This window comes from Leptopilina heterotoma, unplaced genomic scaffold, assembly GCF_015476425.1.
Source record: "Leptopilina heterotoma isolate Lh14 unplaced genomic scaffold, ASM1547642v1 Lhet_128, whole genome shotgun sequence".
NCBI classification, from domain to species: Eukaryota; Metazoa; Arthropoda; class Insecta; order Hymenoptera; family Figitidae; genus Leptopilina; species Leptopilina heterotoma.
In genome coordinates, this window is record NW_025110846.1 from 1577207 (window position 1) to 1589956 (window position 12750).

At 26.5% G+C, this 12750-nt stretch overlaps 1 protein-coding gene across 5 annotated transcripts in view; it reads left to right on the forward strand.

Moving 5' to 3' along the window:
- Positions 1-12750, forward strand: part of LOC122512836 (transmembrane protein 114) — a 49929-nt gene that overhangs the window by 5699 nt on the left and 31480 nt on the right. Inside the window, exons 1-2 of one of the 5 annotated variants that reach the window (XM_043628919.1) lie at positions 7819-8146; positions 8232-8356. The exons of 1 other annotated variant lie outside the window; for it this stretch is intronic. The gene's annotated coding sequence lies outside the window, so the exon portion shown is untranslated. Of the gene's footprint in view, positions 1-7818; positions 8357-12750 lie in introns of those variants that run through there. 3 more of the 5 variants (XM_043628918.1, XM_043628922.1, XM_043628921.1) reach the window with 3 other exon arrangements.

The window sequence follows — 12750 nt, forward strand, 5'->3', positions numbered from 1 at the left end:
TTAGCAAAATTTCAATTATTTTCAAAATTTTTTTTAAAATTCTTGTCAAAATTTCAATTATTTTTGTTAATTATAAAATTCTTCAAAATTCAATGATTTTCATTGTTTACTATTTTAATAAAAGTTTTCAAAGTTTTCAATTATTTAAAAAGAATTTTTAATAAAATCCAATAAATTATTTATTTTTTTATTTAAATAATTGAATTCTCGTAGAATTTTCTAATAAAAATTTATTTAAAAATCATCCTAGAATTTCAATTATTTTTAATGCAATTTTAATGAAACTTCTCAAAAAATGTAATTATTCTTTAAAATGTTATTAAATTTCGTCGAAAGAATTTAATTATTTAAAAGTTTGTTGATAAAATTCTTTGAGAATTAAATTTTTTAGAGAAACATTCAATTATTTAAAAAATATTTATTTTTGTATATGTAAATAATTGAATTCTCGTAGAATTTTCTAATAAAAACAGTTTTAAAAATGGATTTCAGTTAAAATTTTAGATAATAATAATTAAATATTTTAAGCATTATAGCGTGAATTTTTAGAAATAATTGAATTTTAAAAATTTTTCAAAAACAGTTTCAATTTAAAAACATTTTTCAATTTCAAAAATTTTCAATTTTATATCTTCGAAAATCTGAATTTTTCATACTTTTAACTAACAATTCTGTAGAAATAATTTTTTTGAAAAAGTTTAATTGAATTTTTTCTCCAATTATTTGAAGTTCCGAATTAAAATCTTTGAAAATCTGAATTTTTTATTTGAAAATTTGAAAATTCTCAAAGAAAATTCTTCTCCGAAATTCAATTATTTTCAAAAATTTTCCCCAATTTAATGATTTTCAATTTATACACTATTTTAATAAAATTTTCCAAAAAAATTCAATTACTTAAAAAAAAATTTAATATAATTTTATATACCAAAACATTAAACTATTTTTATAGATTCTTTTCTTAAAAAGGACATGGAGTGGAAAGGTCGAATGTATCGAAAAGTATCGAAGTAAAGAATGGGCAATGAGAATGTAAAATCCTCATAGAAGGGTGTTTTTAAAATTGTTTGTACATGTGAAGGTGGCGCTGCAGTCGTATATTATTTAAAAAGAGCGCGAATATATAAATTTTATTTTTGTTAAGAAAAAGTACTTATAATAAATCTTATTTTGCATTGTCAAAAAAAACGTCAACATTTCAAATATAAATAAGCAAATTATTAACTGAAAAAATTTGAATATTATTATTAATGAAATAATGGACTTGGACAATGGACATATAAAAACTAGCACCGTAGACGGCCGCTTGCGGCCGTCGGAGGAGCTAGTAATAAAAATTTGACAGGAGTTCAGTTATTTACAAACTTTTTATAAATTTTTTCGTAATAATTCTTTTTAGGAATTCAATTATTTTTATTAATAATAAAACTGATCGCATAATTTCAATTATTTTTAATGCAATTTTAATTGAATTCCTCGAAGAATGGAATTATTTTTAATACAATTTGAATCAAATTCTTCGAAAATTTGAAGTTTCAAATTAAAATCTTTGAAACAATGAATTTTTTAAAAAATTATTAAAAATAAATGATTTAAAGAAAAATTTTGGTTAATAAATTTTAGAAAATAATAAATGAATTAAAATGATGAACATAATTTTGAAGAAGAATATTCTTATGAGTTATTGTATTTCAAAAAGGTTTTTTGAATTTAAATGTTTTGAAAATTTTTTATTCCCACGGAAAAATAATAATTAAATATTTATTTAAAAATGAAGTTATTGATGTTTTCGAATAATTTTAATTATGTAATAGAATATTTTATATTTTGTAATGTAATAGAACATTTTTTTGAGTATCTAATAATTTTTATTTTAGAAGATACTTTAGATAATTATTTAGAAAATAATTTTTATAGTGAATCAGAATATTTTTTAGGGTCAAGGAAGAAGTCAAAATTATTTTTGGAAATCAGAAAAAAATAGAATTGGTCAGGGAAAAGAAAAAAAAAATTTCCCGAAGATTTAAATGTAGAAAAGAAAAAATCCTTTCAAATTTTTTTTTTTGCTCATAGGGTAAACCAGACAGTAGTCGGCCATCGGCTCAAAAAGCTTTAAAAACAAAATTTTTTTCGATTGCAAATGTTGTAACCATACAGTTATATTTAAATGAAATATTAAACATAAACTTTATAACAAATGGTCACGAAATAATTAAACATTTTTAGATAAGTTAATGTAAGAACTAATTATGCGATAAACAATCAATATATGAGTAATAACCACAAAATTATCAAACAACGAGAGATATCGATTTATTAACAATAATTCTGAGATCAAAAATAAAAATATTTATACAAAAATCTATCGCTCAATACACATATGATATCATGTATACACACACTCATTCACAACATACAGCCACTGGAAACAACATTAATTTTGGTATATTACAAATTTAAAAAGGGGAACGAATAATAATATGAAATTGTAAAAATACGGACCATATAAAAAAAAGACTGCTCGTCGTCTATGAGCAGCCCGGTGAGGTGGAATACCAGGTGATGCTGTTGAATATAGAGCCTGAGTTCGATGATGTCCACAATGATTGCGTATGAGGTAAAATGTCATTACTCGCCTTGCCAGCAATGATGGCTCTGGTGCGGGTAGAAAATAGTAATATTATCCGGATTACCTTCAGTCACAAATATCCAGATGAAGGCTTCTCAATAATTCTCATTTACCAATGCACATCAAAATTAGGGACGATTCTCCAATACAATTCGCCACTCTGATGAAAAGAACAATCTTATGTAATGAACTTTTGTATTACAACTTTATAACCACCAACTTTACCTCATAAGTTCTCGGCGAGAGACATGAAAACTGGCTAAAACAGCTTATTCAACAGAAGACGACAAGTCACTGAATTATTAAGACGACGAAATGCGAATTAGTCCCTACTAATAATTCGCACTATTTCTCCCTACTTATTCGGACGTAGGTCCCCAAAAGGAGATTCGACCGTTTACGGAAATCCATACACATACATTCTCAAAACTTTTCTTTTCTCTATTTCCTTCATTATACCAATTTGCTACATTATTTCCCTTAATTATGACTATGTTTCACAAACGTCAAAATTACATATAAAAATTGGTTCCTTTTCCTTTACACAATATATAACAAAATCATTGCATAAATATTATTACCCCTAATATGAGTTTCACATATACTTCGCCGAACACTCACATACAGAATACATGATTAACATTTTTTACATATAGCTCTAATCGTTGTGATTTCATACCATACACTTTCCTTCGCTGTCGACGAAAATCTACAATTAATACAATAATAATAACAAACAATAAATTATTTCAATTATATTATATCAATTACTCGATTTTAACGATTATTCGTGATGATCAAAATCAATACTTCAGACCTCAAAATTGGTTCGATATTTTTTTATATGATATCGGTTATGTACTCCAATTATTTTCGTCGGCTCTTCAGGCAATGCTAACTCATATGCGTTATTTTTAAAATCTTTAGTTATGACATATGGACCATAATAAATGTGGAAAAATTTTCTAGTCACTTTTTTATACGCGTCAGAAATCTTAGGTATTTGTAATAAAACTTAATCCCCCTCTTTCAGGATTACTTTCGAGATCAGCTTTTGAGTACGCCCCCGTTTTTTAAAACTTTGGTTTATTTTTTCCCTCGCCAAAAATATTTTCGCATCTCTTGATATCTCCTGCGCTACCGGAAAACTCAGAATTTTTTGAACAGGATCGGAAGGCTTTACCCCGAATTAAAGCTCAAAAGGTGAATAACCGGTACTGTGGTGCGTCGTTACGTTTAAAAAAAATTCGATATCCACGATATGTTTACACCAGCGAGTGTGTTTTTCAGAACATAATGTTCTGAATAAACGCCCCAGCTCCCTCATCACCCTCTCCACCGGATTTCCCTGTGGGTGCCTTACTGACGAAAATATAAATTTTATGCCCAATTGGTCCAGTTTTTTGATCCATTTTTGAGAGGTAAATTGGGAACCGTGATCTGCCAATAAACGCCTCGGTTTTCCCATTTCAATAAAGTAATCCTCGCATAACTTTTTCAGAACGATTTCCGTAGTCTCTCTTTTTATCGGATATAATTTCACATATTTTGTGAATGCGTCTAAAACCACAAAAATGTACTGAACCCCCTCCCCCCACTGACCTTGGAAGCGGTCCATAAAAATCTACACATACAAGATTACCTGGTTCCGATGATTCAACCAACTTAAACGCTCCCTCCATTTTAATATTTACACTCTTTACTCGCTGACAAAGGTCACACGAAAGGACGAACTGTTTTACTTCCGGCCCCATTTTTTTCCAATAATAAAATTGTTTGAGATACATTAGAGTTTTGTACACTCCCGGATGACCCAGTTTAGAGTGGACGCAATTTATCATTTGTTTAGTTAAAATTTTGGGAATAACTACTTGCCACAATTGAAGGATTTTGTCGTGTCGAAATAAAATATTATTTTTTACTGTAAAAACTCGAGATTGTTATTGTTTTCATATTGATCCAAAATCATTTTAATATTTTTGTCTTCCAGTTGTAAATTAGTCAAATTCCTTAGAGAGTTTGTCAAATCTAATCCCAAATCGATTTCACATAATGAATAAACATTTGCATCAGATTCAACACCCATCTCCAAAACATCGATTGACAATTGATTCTGGACTTGACATTCAAATTTTCCTCTCGGGTTTCGGCTAAAAAAATCGGCCACGACATTATCCTTCCCCCGGCAGTAAGAGACGACAAAATCATATTGTCGCAAAAGCAGACTCCAATGAATCAGACGCGCGTTGAGATAGGCAGTTGATTGCAAAAATGTCAGCCCTTTGTGATCGGCGATAACATCAAATTGTTTCCCTAGCAGATACACTCTTAGTTTGGAGATAGAATACACGATCGCTAACAGCTCCTTCTCTGTCGTCGTGTTATTCATCTCCGCGCTATTGAGGCATCTGCTGACCAAGGAAACCACTCTATGATCACCGTCACCATCACACTGATATAAAACACCGCTCACTCCCACGTCCGAAGCATCAGTCTGCAACTTAAATCGAGCTTCTGGAATAAAGTGACTCAATTCGACACAATTTACAAATGCTAATTTCATCTTTTCAAATCTATAAAATGTACACATTCCCAAAAATTTTTGTAATTCGCGTTTATTTTTAGGTTCTGCAAATTTCGCAATCATTTCCAATTTATCGGAAAGAGGTTTAATCCCTTTCCTTGTCAGTTCGTGTCCCAAAAATTTTATCTTTTTCTGCAGAAATAGCGATTTATCTAATTTAAGAGTAAAATTTTTGTTTTGTAGTACTTCAAAAATTGCAACTAAACTATTAATATGTTCGTAAAAAGACCCTTTTGTTGCAATTAAAAAATCGTCTATGTAAATTGATAATACGTCATTGAATTGATCCCCTAAAGCATTATTCAAGGCGCGAATAAATGCTGACCCGGCCGTCTTCAATCCGAACGGCAACCGGCAGAATTGATACATTTTCGAGTCGTAAACGAACGCCGTATATTTTCTATTCTCTTCATGAAGTGGTATCTGCCAGTATCCAGTTTCCATATCAACAACCGTCATATATTCCGTTCCGTAGAATTTTGGCATTAATTCGTTAATTAATGGCGGTGTCTCGTGATCTGCTTCGATAATGTTATTTATTTATATCTAGCGTCTAAACAAACCCGGACTGACCCATCGTTTTTTATCGCGATTCGTAACGGATTACAATATTCAGCATCGGCCCGTTCAATAATTTTAGCTTTAACCATATTATTTATTTTTTTTCCTACCGGATCCCGTAATTTAAATGGAACCGGGTAATGTTTTCAAATATACGTTGTAAGATTTTTTATTCTCAATTTATATGGAGTCGTGTATGCACTTTCACTTTTTGGCGTAAAAAGTTTTTCAAACCTCGACATTTTTTCGATAAAATGTTCTTTTTCATTATTCGATAAATTAGGCACACTCGAAATCGTAGAACGTAATTTTTCTATGAAAATATTCGTATTCAAAACCGACTGTTCACAAGAAATCACCGACACCGAGCATGAGTCATCATAACAATTTTTCTCGTCTAAACTATCACAATAAGAATCACCGTCATTATCCTCGATAAACACTTCACCCTTATCTAAATCATTTTTAAAAATTGCATTTATTTTATTCGATTCAATTGATTTATTTAGATAAATGTTATTACTCTCCTCTTTTTTTTTATTTTCGAATAAATTACGTTCATCCAAATCATAGTGGTCATTATTATCGTAATCATCTATCTTTCCTTTATCAGGACTGACGTCATCTTTTGTTTCTATCATTTGTATATATTTAAAATCCCCCTGTGATTCAATGCGTTTCCATTCATTCGACGGGTATTGATCAAATTGGACGCGTTCTTGAGGTACAATAATCCCCCCTATAGTCATAGACAGATTTTTATAATTGATAACTACTTTATTTTTTGATAACCAATCGTTTCCTATAATTATTTCGTTTGATAATTTCGGTACTACTAAAAAAGTCGATTGATATTTGTCCTTACCGATAACGATTTCGTGCAAAATTTGTTTTTTTATTACTGTAGATTTTTTTCCAACGGCCGTGAAAAGTTCAACATTTGAAACCGGTAATTCGCTAAATTGACCGTGGGACAAAAAATAATGATAACATTCTTCCGATATTGCAGTTTTTTGGCTGCCCGTGTCAATCAATGCGCGTATCGGAACTGAAAAAATATTTACTATAAGTCTCGGACACAGCAAAATTCGTGACAGATTTTTGGATCCATTATTCTCATTATCTTGATCAACGTCATTTTCAATTACTGTTTTTCCTAAATTCTAAAAGTCTTGATACAGATGTTGGCACGATGCTTGGACCGATAGCACCGCGCCAGTTATAAGTTTAAATTATTCTTGCATAAATGTTGATTATAGGATACACGGTGATTTGAGTTAAATGAGGGAGTAGAGAACACTCATATCTGGCAATTGTACACCATTTCGACGATTGATTGTATCAAGATGCGAATTTTGTAAACTAGAAATGCGACTTGTATTTATTTGTTGCGAGTTTTGTTTTCGGCTGTTTTGATTATCTCTAAACTGAACTTGATGATTATTATACTTATTTTCACTTTTATTAGTCTGCGAATTATTTGCGGTGTTTTGATTATTCTGATTCGTCTGATGTTTTTTTTGAACGTTAGTTTTATCACTAAATGTAAGGTCAAGCAGTGTTAACGTTTGAGAAATTTTTTTATAATCAGAAAAATCTACTGCAGCCATTGCTTCGCGTACACGTATTGGCATTTGAGCAATTATTGTATAATGCATTTCGTAATTTTCAATACGCGGAATGTATAGGGTCATTAACAATAATACTACCAACGTTTAGCAGGAAAAAAAAAATTTTTATCTCATTTGGATTTGCAGTTATTCAAAATTTAGAGGTGGCCGACCACTGTACAGAGGGTTGCCAACTACTGTCTAGTTAACCCTAATCAGAAAATTAGTTACCCAAAGATTTTTGAATTTAAAAAAGAAAAAAAAATTCTCTGTACAGCCTTGTTTCGACAGGTGGATCGATTTGGCAAGCAATGACCCCTGTGTGTGGTGTGGTGTGTCTCGCTTTAACATAAGCCGCCCCCACTCGCACTCGTCTTTCTCTCTCTTTCTTTTCCGCGGAAACTCCCTCTATTTTCCCTCTCAGTAAACGACTGAATCTCGAGGAAAGCGCGCGGCGCTCAGATTCACTTTTCTCTTGTTGTCAGTTTGGAGAGTTCGGTTTCAAACAGTTTGAAACAAGTTGGAAAAACTTTTTTTTTCTTTTTTTCTTCTCTCTCACTCACTCTTCGTTTTGGTGACGACGATTGCAATTCAATAAATTGACTCTGATATAATGCACGTGATAAAATACACGACCGTGATCTTCTTCTTATTCTTCTCCAAAAATACACTACGTCGACGCTTCACGTAGTAGAAATTTTTGTATATATAAATTTTTACCCGGCTCGTGGAGAAGAAAATTTTTTCTGGCCTAGAAAAATCAATGTACGTTTATTTTAATAGTAAATGATATACTAAATAATAAAATAATACAGAAAAAGAAAATAATTCTCTCAGTTGATTTTGTTAGGTCAGAAAGAAACTGTTTTCTTTTCTATATTTTTCCTGTGAGTTTGTTTTTTGCTTTGAAAACATTGACCTGAGAAGATCCATTCGCTTGAACTCTTTAGTAGAGGTCAGTTAGGGAATTTGAAGGTAATTTTAATAATTATTTTTTCCTCTCATAAATTATTTTTTAGGAAATTTTTCAAAATTTGTAATTTTCTTTTTCGTCAAGAAAATGTTCATCTAAACTTTAGTTATTGATAAAGTAATTAATTGGAGTAGGAATAAAAATTCGAAAATATATTTTTTCGTATGGAAAAAATATTTCTTGTAATATTAGTGAATAAGAGGCCTTTCTTCGACCCTCAATAAGAATAAGTCTATTTATAATTGTTCACTGATTCTAATTTAGACGTCTTCAAGAGGCGGAAACAAAATTTAGCAGTAAAAAAAAAGTCTACTTTGTAGTGAGAAACAAATTTTATTATATTTCTTAAAAATAAAACTTTTAGTATTTTATTTGAGTATTTCAAAATTTAGATTGTTTCGTCCCACTTTTTTAATTACCGGAATGAAGAAACAGATTTTATTTCAAGATTTTTAAAAAAAGAAAGTTATTGTTAAAAATTTCTTTCTCGTGGAGAAAACTTTTTATTTATTTATATTAATTTTATTAATTTATTTATTTTAATTTTGCAAAATATTATTTTTTATTTATAAAATCTAGCAAATATTAAATTTATTTTAATTTTAATTTCGCAAAATATTTTTGTATAAAATCTATTAATGGTAATTATCAAATTTATTTTTATGCAGGTAAAAATGTATAAAGGAAATTTTTTATTTTTTTTCGTATTCATTTTCATATTTTTTTTATTAATTAGCGTGTATATGTAAACAATATGTGTAAACATGTTGCTTTAAAATTTGTCCAAAATTCAACAAGTAACTATATTAATTATTATGCAAGTATAAACCTCGAAAGATATCGTGTAGAATTTAATTCAAGTAAATAACAAAATATTTACATGCATATAAAATAGAAAATATTACAGACATTATTAATATTATTATTATTATTATTAAATTAATATTACTAAATTAATATTATTTTTTTATTCTTGTTACTCTATTTTTATACTTATTATTATCATTATTGTTATACTATTTTTTTATTATTATTATTATTGTAAATAATAATTAAATGTTATTATTATCTATTGTTTTCCTAGTATAATGTTTATTTTTTTACAAAAGAAAACGGGGAAAATGTGTAAAAAATAATAAAAAAATTTTAACTTTAGTGAAAAATTGTAAAAAATATTTTATTTTTAACTAATAAAAGATTTTAGTTGTAATTTAACTAAAAGGGGAAAGAAAACCCTGAGTCATTTTAATTAATTTTCTTTGGGGTGTTTATGGCATAAAATAACTCTCTCGGTAAAGATTAATGACTCTCAATTATCTAAATGCTAAAAAAAGCTCTAAGAATTTTTTTACAACAAAATATATAATTAAAATACTTCTTTCTCGTGCGATGGGAATATAAAAAATTAAATACATATACATTTATCATTTATAATTATATATTTAATTAGATTAATAAAAAATTAAAATAAAAATAGAAATAGAAAAATAAATTAAATAATTAAATTAGATGCTTAAATTAAGGGCATTTGAAACTTGATAACGTCACACATGCTTTGCACAAACTGAAACGTCATCAAGGTTCAAATGCCCTTAAATAGTTGAATTAAGTAATTAAATTGAGTAATTAAATTAAGTAATTTAGTATAAATAATAATTCAAATAAACAAATAATTAAACAAGTAAATAATTAAATATAAAATTTAATAATTAAACTGAATAATTAAAAAAATTATTCAAGAATCTAATAAGAAAACCTGTCTCCAAAACTTTTATTTCTAGAAAAAAAGGATATTCGTAAAAAAAATTAAATTGAAAATTGTTATTTACTGTATATTTTATGAAGTAAAAAAAAATAAATTAGAGTTGGAAATTACTTTCAATATTTATATGCAGAAATTGAATATATATATATATGTATATAGTTGGAGGCAATTAGAAAATAAGGAAAATGGAGCGAAGAATCTTGTTAAGATGAACAAATATAGTAAACTACTGTTGTAGCAGAAGGGCAATTTAAAAGACTTTACGAGTGTTAACGTAGAAAACGTCTTAAAAGTTGGATTACAGACTTAAGTAACTTAATTCTGATATAAAATGAAATTGAAAAATGTTGAGAAAAATTATAGTTTTTTAATCGATGGAAGAAAAATTAATTACTTACACTAAATTAGTAGAAGTGCAATTACATTTTTTGTCTTATTTTCTTCTTTTAATTATTTTTCAAATTAATTTTTTTTTTATTTCGTTATTTTAATTATTTACAGTTTCAATTAATTTTGCAATCGTTTTTTTTTTATTTCGATTAAATTTATTGTGCTTTATTTCGATTTATTTATCTATTTATTTACTTACTTACACTATGGAAATTTAATTATTTAATTAAAAGTAATTTAAATTTAATTTAAATTAAAATTTTATTTAATTTCATTCAAATTTAATTCAATTTAATTTAAAATTATGTAATTCAAATTATTACTCGTTTATTATCAAATAAATATTTACTTGAATCAAATAAATTTTATTTGAACCAATAATTTCAGTATTTGGAGCGTATACCATTTAATTTATTGTTTTAAATAAAAATTATTTATTACAAAGAAATATTTATAGTTGAGATATAACAGACAAGTAATTTTATTTATTTAAAAATAAATATTTATTTATAAATATTTATAACAATAGTTTAAATTTATTTCTTTATTCATAATAAATATTTATAATGTTGTTATAGTTGAACCGTCATTATTTAATTGTTTAATTAAAATAATTAAATTTTAAATAATGAAACAAATAATAATATTGTTTATTTTATTTATTATTTATTAAATAAATAAATATTATAAATATTTATTTAAAAATAAAATTTTCTCTCAGTGTACTTATTTATTTATTCATCATATACGGGACTTGTCTTTTCGTACAAAAATACTTTTGTTTAAATTAATATTTTTCGATTTGCAATAATTTTTTTATTTTTATCTGAACTTTAGTATTTAGAGAAAAATTTACTGCGTTTATTTATTATTTTTCGTGTATAGTTTTTCTATATTTTTTTCTTTACTTTTTTCTACACTTTTTTCTACACTTTTTCTATGCTTTTTAATCTTTTTTTTTCAATTCTTTTTTCTATACTTTTTTTTGTACTCATATATTTCTTTTCCCTTTAAATTTCTCATGTTTCTGCGTGTGTGAAAATATTTTTCCATTAAAGGAAAATATAAATTGTATACATTATACATATAAAAATTTGAAAGGATTTTTTAGGATTTGTATGCGCAGTGATCGAGAAAGATGATCTTTTTCTATTGAAGCTTGCGACTCTAGAAATTTTTTCTCATTACGATATATATATATTTCATAAAACTAGCACGTACTCTAGGATCTCGGAATGCACTCAATTATTATTATTGAAAATACCTCACAATTGTGAGCTGTTTGGAATATAATATTCTTCTGTAAAACTGGAATTTCATTGGAAAATTATTATTGCAAATAAAAATGAAAAAAAAAAAATGAGAAAACAACCGTTTTTTAAGGAGAGGGCATAAAAAAATTATTCTTTTTATTTGTTCACATAACTGCAACAGCAACAACAAATAAATTCAAATTTTATTTATAGAAATTTTTACAAATAAAATCAATTTATTAATTAAATTAAATTATACTTTTAAACTAAATTTCGATATAATGATGAATAATAATTACATCAATTATTTGTATTATTTTGTTATATATTTTATTTATTTATTACGAATAGTCAAAAATTTTGAGAAAATATGCTTTCAAAATAGACGGATTATAATTTCGTTCGGCGTTAAGTGGCCTAAATGTAAATGTCACTAGTTTGACATTTAAATGAAAACATCTTTTTATTGAACTTGGTCTGAAATTCCTCAAAATAATCAAATTTAGACGTCAACTATTTTTATTTCATTTTTTTTTTATAAAATTCAACAATTATTGCATCTCTTTATTTTTAAAGATGGACTAATTATAGTCTTGTATTAAAATCCTTGACTCACATTATCAAAAAACTTGTAAAAAGAAAAACAAGTTTCTTCTTAACTATATAGAAAGTTTTTTTTATATTAATATTCGTCTATAGTTTTGTTTACAAATGTTTTACACATACATACATATATATATATATATGCATTTTAATCGCAGTAAATCAGATTAACTGGAGCATTTCATTATAAAATTACAAACACTTTAATAAATAAATGTGATTTTTGTTTTTATTTATTTATTTAGTATAAGTAAAGTTTTTATAAAATAAATATAGTTTTTTTTATAAAAATTATAATAAATAGTTTAAATATTATATTGAAAAAAATTGTGCAAGAAGATTTTTCTAATTGCAAAATATTTTCTAATTAATAAAAAATATATTT